The sequence below is a fragment of the Schistocerca piceifrons genome, chromosome 3, assembly GCF_021461385.2.
Source record: "Schistocerca piceifrons isolate TAMUIC-IGC-003096 chromosome 3, iqSchPice1.1, whole genome shotgun sequence".
Lineage (NCBI taxonomy): Eukaryota > Metazoa > Arthropoda > Insecta > Orthoptera > Acrididae > Schistocerca > Schistocerca piceifrons.
In genome coordinates, this window is record NC_060140.1 from 78,464,291 (window position 1) to 78,471,434 (window position 7,144).

Sequence of the window (7,144 nt, forward strand, 5' to 3'; positions counted from 1 at the left end):
CGCGCCGCGCCGAGATTTATTGTGTGCTCTGCGTCGAGTCGCACCAGCCCCGTAATCTGGTCCGGGGCAGTCTCCGGACTGCGATGTCTGCGTCTCAGTGGACGCTCTGACCGGGCACTGGGCTCAACTTTACCACCAGCAAATTTGAGTATTACGTGCGAATTGGTGTAGTAAATGAAGTCCTGGTATTACTAGCAGGGATAGGGATAATAACAGCTAGTCAAGAGTTGCTTGGAGTGTAGCTGTCGATGTAAGTGAAACGTGTACGATGACCACTACAGGCATGAAGAAAACACAAGTAACGTAAATGTGGTACAACAGAAAAGTGCTCAAGATTAGATAGATACATGGCATAACCAATGAAACAGTAATCTAAATGGGGAGAAAGAGTTATATGAGAAAACAGAAGTCTAGGCACTGGTTGACAGGATACGTCGTGACGGATCAAGCAATAAATACACTACTTTGGGCGTCTCCCATACTCCATTGAGGAATAAATGAGGTCTGGGTTTTTTGTCGTTGTGGTCTTCAGTCCAGAGACTTGTTTGATGCACCTCTCCATGCTACTCTATCCTGTGCAAGTTTCTTCATCTCCCAGTACCTACTGCAACCTACATCCTCCTGAATCTGCTTAGTCTATTCATCTCTTGGTCTCCCTCTACGATTTTTACCCTCCACGCTGCCCTCCAATGCTAAATTGGTGATCCCTTGATGCCTCAGAACATGTCCTACCAACCGGTCCCTTCTTCTAGTCAACTTGTGCCACAAATTTTTCTTCTCCCCAGTTCTATTCAATATCTCCTCATTAGTTATGTGACCTACCCATCTAATCTTCAGCATTCTTCTGTAGCACCACATTTCGAAAGCTTATATTCTCTTCTTGTCTAAACTATTTATCGTCCATGTTTCACTTCCATACATGGCCACACTCCATACAAATTCTTTCAGAAACGACTTCCTCACACTTAAATCTATACTCGATGTTAACAAATTTCTCTTCTTCAGAAACGCTTCCCTTGCCGTTGCCAGTCTACATTTTATATCCTCTCTACTTTGACCATCAGTTATTTTATTGCCCAAAAAAGCAAAACTCATCTACTACTTCAAGTGTCTCATTTCCTAATCTACTTCCCTCAGCATCAGCCGACTTAATTCGACTACATTCCATCATCCTCATTTTGATTTTGTTGATTTTTTATCCTATATCCTCCTTTCAAGACACTGTCAATTCCGTTCAGCTGCTCTTCCAGGTCCTTTGCTGTCTCTGACAGAATTACAACGTCATCGGCGAACCTCAAAATTTTTCCAGGCTGTGGCTAAGCCATGTCTCCGCAATATCCTTTCTTTCAGGAGTGCTAGTTCTGCTAGGTTCGCAGGAGAGCTTCTGTAAAGTTTGGAAGGCAGGAGACGAGGTACTGGCAGAAGTAAAGCTGTGAGTACCGGACGTGAGTCGTGCTTCGGTAGCTCAGTTGGTAGAGCACTTGCCCGCGAAAGGCAAAGGTCCCGAGTTCGAGTCTCGGTCGGCGCACACAGTTTTAATCTGCCAGGAAGTTTCATCTCAAAATTCTTATTTCTGTACCATGGATTTTAATACCTACTCCGAATTTTTCTTTTGTTTCCTTTACTGCTTGATCTGGTCCGGTCTGGTCTCAGTACGTTACCAAATTATACCTTTACCTTCCACAAATTAAATATACAGAAGAACATCATTACATTCTCTGTAGTTTGCACAAAAGAAAAACCTGAAATGTCCAACAATTGTCGGGAACAATTCACCCCGTCGTTCTGGGTGCTTTTCATTGGACTGAGAACGTCAGTGACGTGTATACCCTCCGTGTGCGTTTATCACTGTCTGACACCTACGTGGCAAGCTCCGTATAAGTCTACAGAGGTCACCCCGTTGTATCCGTCCTCATTTTTTAATGACAGCTCATGAGAGTTCTTAGAGAGTCTGTGGAGGAACAGGATGGCCACGAATACTTGTGTCAATTATGACCCACATATGCAGTGTGGGGTTTATGTCAGGACTCATCGCCGGCCATTTCATTATTTCAATATCCAGGCTTCGAAAGACATCCCTACTGACTCCCGCCACGTAGAACACGGCATTACAAGGCATTCGGGGCCACCACCGTATACAGCAGTCACCACGTGGTCCAAGAGGATCTGTTCGATGTACTGCCTGGTGATAAGCCTACCGTGGACGACGACAAGATCCGTATGGCCGTCAACACTGAATCGTCCCCACAACACAGAACCTTGGAAATCTGTCGATTTCCTGGACAACATTTGGCAGGTGCCGCACACCACGGGTTTCCGCACACGAACTTGACCATTGCCTAGTGTGAGAGGATATCTGGGCTCGTTTATGAATAACACGTTTCGCCAGTGACGAATGCTGATATGGGAACGGCAGAACTGGAGCGCAGCTGCAAGATGTTGTCGTGTCAAGATGGGTCCTCAAAGAAGACATCTGAGTCACAAGGTCCTTTCCCGTAACCTGTCCATTACAGTTTGATCGGACACAGCGGCTCTAGTGACCAAATGGTTCAAATGGCTCTGAGCACTATGGGAGGACTTAACTACTGTGGTCATCAGTCCCCTAGAACTTAGAACTACTTAAACCTAACTAACCTAAGAACATCACACACATCCATGCCCGAGGCAGGATTCGAACCTGCGACCGTAGCAGTCGCGCGGTTCCGGACTGCGCGCCTAGAACCGCTAGACCACCGCGGCCGGCTCTAGTAACCAGTCTGAGATCGTCTTTCTATGATGTGATGGTATCTGCACGACGCTGCAACGGAGAGTTGGTCATATATAGTTTATTGCGTCGCCGACTTTGTCCAACGCGCGTGCCTGTAACGTGTCCACAACCTATGGACGACACATGGAGAGGCATTGGCATCTGGAGCAACTCGATCGACAGTCCAACCTTTGTGGATCAAACAGACCGCCCTTGCAACTTGCACGGCATTAAGATGTCACGTTGCGTGTCTCTGGTTGAATACACCGTCCACAAATGACAACTTCCATTTGTGTACCTCCCAGAAGACACGTGGCACTGGTAGTCACTTCTTTCTGAGGTGTCACGTGACACTGAGATGCATAACAAGGCTAACAGGTGGTGAATGACTTTAATTGTTGCCAACTTTGAAAGCGAAGTTCCCAAACCATGAAATAAGACCACAGATACCACCTGTATCGAAACAGAAATAAATGTGTGTGCCTACTTCTTTTAAACAGCGTAATTTAGAAACTGGGAGATAAAAATTGTAGAGGAATGGCAAGGTTCGAATAAAGTACACAGTTGCATATCCATGTAGGATGATGGTTTTAAGCAGATGCGAAAAGACTTGCACAGAGCAGACTAGAGTGGAAGGCAGGATCAAAACCAATTCTGCGGGCTCCTGACAGCGAGAGGACACTGGCGCACTAAACACCCGCTTTGGAAATCATAAATTACGGAAAACAACGCAAAGAAACTAGACTAGAAACAAATTTGGAACGTAACTCCGTCGATGCAAAACTGAAAAGTTGACCAACAAATATATGGAGATCTAAGCGAAATTAACATACATAAAGAAACTTTTGAAGAAAGAACAAAATATCTAGCCTAATTAATAATCAAAAACTTGCTGAGGATCCTCATGTGCAAGCTACAAAAGAAGCAGATAAATGCTATAAGGCGTGTTCACACGAAAAGGATTCAAAATGTCTTAACAAACAAACCGGTTTAAATTTGCATATGCCGATTTGGGATAATGTGGTGAGCAATGGAAGCCCGCATCGCCGCCTCTCCCTAAAAAATTCAGAGTTGTGCCATCAGCAGGCGAGGTGATGTTCACCGTATTTTTCGACGTCTGATGTCCGATACTCATCGAAATACTGGAGCACGGGAAAATCGTAAACAGTGACGTGTATTATGAGACACTCTGCGGCCTACGGAAGTCAATCAAAGGCAAACGGCTTGGGCTGCTCATGGAGGGGGCGGTTCTGTTCCAGTATAATGCATGGCCCCACGTCTCAGAGGCCACACAAAGCGTAAAGGCCAAGCTCATGTTCGAGCAGCGTGGGCACCCGCCCTACATCCCGGACATGTCGCCCTGTTACCACCGTTGTTTGGTCCGCTAAAGAAACACCTCAGAGAGGAGCGCACCAACTCGGACAACGCTCTGCAGAACACAGCGGATTACTGACTCCTATCACAGCCACAGGAATTTGGGAACAGGGAATCTGTCGGCTTGTGAAGCAGTGGAATGGTTCTGCTCACGCGTCTGGTGACTACTTTTGAGTAAAAACTTCAGTTATACCCATCGTGTTGTTCCGTTCCTCTTCTTTTGAAAACCCCTCAAACATAAATTTAAACACTGTTCCTAGTTCGGCACAACGAATAACTTTTTTATTATTTCTTCAAAGAAGGTTGAAAGGCTGACTTGTTTCTTTACGAAACTGAGTTCGCTGCGAAAAAACACTGGAATCTGCAATGAAGCAAATTGCGAACAATTATTTATGGTACAGAGGTACGTAGTGGGAAACAGCAACAGAAAGCAATATTAGTAGATCCAGAGATGAATTTCTGGAGGCAAAAAAAGGAAACGAAATACTCAGTGATTCACATATTTTATGACGAGGTACTGGATCTAATGAGGGTCAAAAGAAATTTATGCCACGAGTTGTTTAAAGAAGGTACCGATTAATAAGAGACATCCTGAGATGTAATGTAATAGTCAGTCTGGCGGGAATATTGAGGTTCAGTTGGATATTAAGTTGGAGTAATTATACAGAGGTGAAGAAACTTACAGAAGATAGATTAGCCTGGAAAGCTGCATCAAAACAGTGATAGGCCTAATGGACAGAACAACAACGAGAGCGGTTGTGCCCACTGTATGTCAATGTGAATACGGGCAGACAGAAATAACGCGTTACGGCTTTTTTGAAGTGAGCCACGACACAGTGATTCCCGTTATCTCAGTGTTGTTGTTATTCCGAGCGGAATAGTTTAGAAAAAGAGCGGCCCCGCAGCAGCAGGGCACTGTTACGTCTCCCTACGAAAGGCAGCAATGGCGGCGGGATTCCCGTCTGGGTAAACAGCTGCCGTACGAAATGCGCGGCGCGCTGTTTACCCGCAGCTGGGCGCAGCCTGGCGCCGGGCCGTATCTCCGTGCGGCGCTGACAGCGGCCGCCGTAAACAGCGCTGCGCTGTGGTCCCTGGAGATGCCGCAGCCGGCCGCCGCCGAAACGCCGCCCTTTACCAGCCGCTCTGCCGCCAGGAGGCACCCGCGTTCCTCCGCCTCACTCCTAAAATGGCTTCTCTGTTGCTTTCTGCTGGTGAGTTTCGTCCAAAACATTTAAAAAAATGTGGGGGATGTTACGTCATGCACCGGATACTTTCTCACGTAGAAATTGTCTGCAGATGTTTAGATCAGTGTTGTGATTCCAATATGCAACTGGCGACCAATGGCTGGTGGTCCGGGGGTGCGGAATGCATATCTTGTGAGCAGCACACACGACAAAAGAACTGATCTAACAACATTCTGCACGTACTGAGGTTGGCTAGCGTCCCCTCAAGAAACACCGAAGGTGAACGGGAGTTGTAGCCTGCTGCACTGCATACCAATATGCCTGGTGTGGGGCCAGAGTTTTTGGACAAATGTAGTCAACGAGGCACCGCTCTTCACGTCTATGTCAAAAGTGCAAAAGACTATGACTTGTGTGCAGGCGGAAACTGCTTTCATCGCCGAAGACCACGGCGCGCCATTCCATGTTCCAAGTACACTACTGGCCATTAAAATTGCTAGACCACGAAGATGACGTGCTACAGACGTGAAATTTAACCGACTGGAAGAAGATGCTGTGATATGCAAATTATTAGCTCTTCTGAGCATTCACACAAGGTTGGCGCCGGTGGCGACACCTACAACGTGCTGACATGAAGAACGTTTCCAACCGATTTCCCAAACACAAACAGCAGTTCACCGGCGTTGCCTGGCGAAATGTTGTTGTGATGGCCCGTGTAAGGAGGAGAAATGCGTACCATCACGTCTCCGACTTTGACAAAGGTCGGATTGTAGCCTATCGCGATTGCGGTTTATCGTATTGCGATATGCTCGCGTTGGTCGACATCGAATGACTGTTAGCAGAATATGGAATCGGTGGGTTCAGGCGGGTAATACGGAACGCCTTGCTGGATCCCAACGGCCTCGTATCACTAGCAGTCGAGATGACAGGCATCTTATGCGCATGGCTGTAGCGGATCGTGCTACAACGTCTCGATCCCTGAGTCAACAGATAGCGACGTTTGCAAGACAACAACCGTCTGCACGAACAGTTCGACGACGTTTGCAGCAGCGTGGACTATGAGCTCGGAGTCCATGGCTGCGGTTACCCTTGACGCTGCATCACAGACAGGAGCGCCTGCGATGGTGTACTCAACGACGAACATGGGTGGACGAATGACCAAACGTCATTTTTTCGGATGAATCCAGGTTCTGTTTACAGCAACATTATGGTCGCATCCGTGTTTGGCGACATCGCGGTGAACGCACATTGGAAGCGGGTGTTCGTCATCGCCATACTGGCGTATCACCCGGCGTGATGGTGTGGGGTGCCATTGCTTACACGTCTCGGTCAGCTCTTGTTCGCATTGACGGCACTCTGAACAGTGGACATTTCAGATGTAACTCGTGACTCTACCCTTCATTCGATCCCTGCGAACCCTACATTTCAGCAGGATAATGCACGACCGCATGTTTCAGGTCCTGTACGGGCCTTTCTGGGCACAGAAAATGTTCGACTGCTGCCCTGGCCAGCACATTCTCCAGATCTCTCACCAACTGAAAACGTCTGGTCAATGGTGGCCGAGAAACTGGCTCGTCACAATACGCCAGTCACTACTCTTCTTGAACTGTGGTATCGTTTTGAAGGTGCATGGGCAGCTTTACCTGTACACGCCATCCAATCTCTGATTCAATGCGCAGGCGTATCAAGGCCGTTATTACGGCCAGAGGTGGTTGTTCTGGGTACTGATTTCTCAGGATCTATCCACCCAAACTGGGTGAAAATGTCCAACAGGCTCTGAGGACTATGGGACTTAACATCTGAGGTCATCAGTTCCCTAGAACTTAGAACTACTTAAACCTAA

General features: G+C 47.3%; 1 non-coding gene across 1 annotated transcript; it reads left to right on the forward strand.

Annotated features, from left to right (window-relative positions):
- Positions 1-1,454: 1,454 nt before the first annotated feature.
- Positions 1,455-1,528, forward strand: Trnas-cga. The gene has a single exon. It is a non-coding gene; the product is annotated as a tRNA-Ser (tRNA).
- Positions 1,529-7,144: the final 5,616 nt, after the last annotated feature.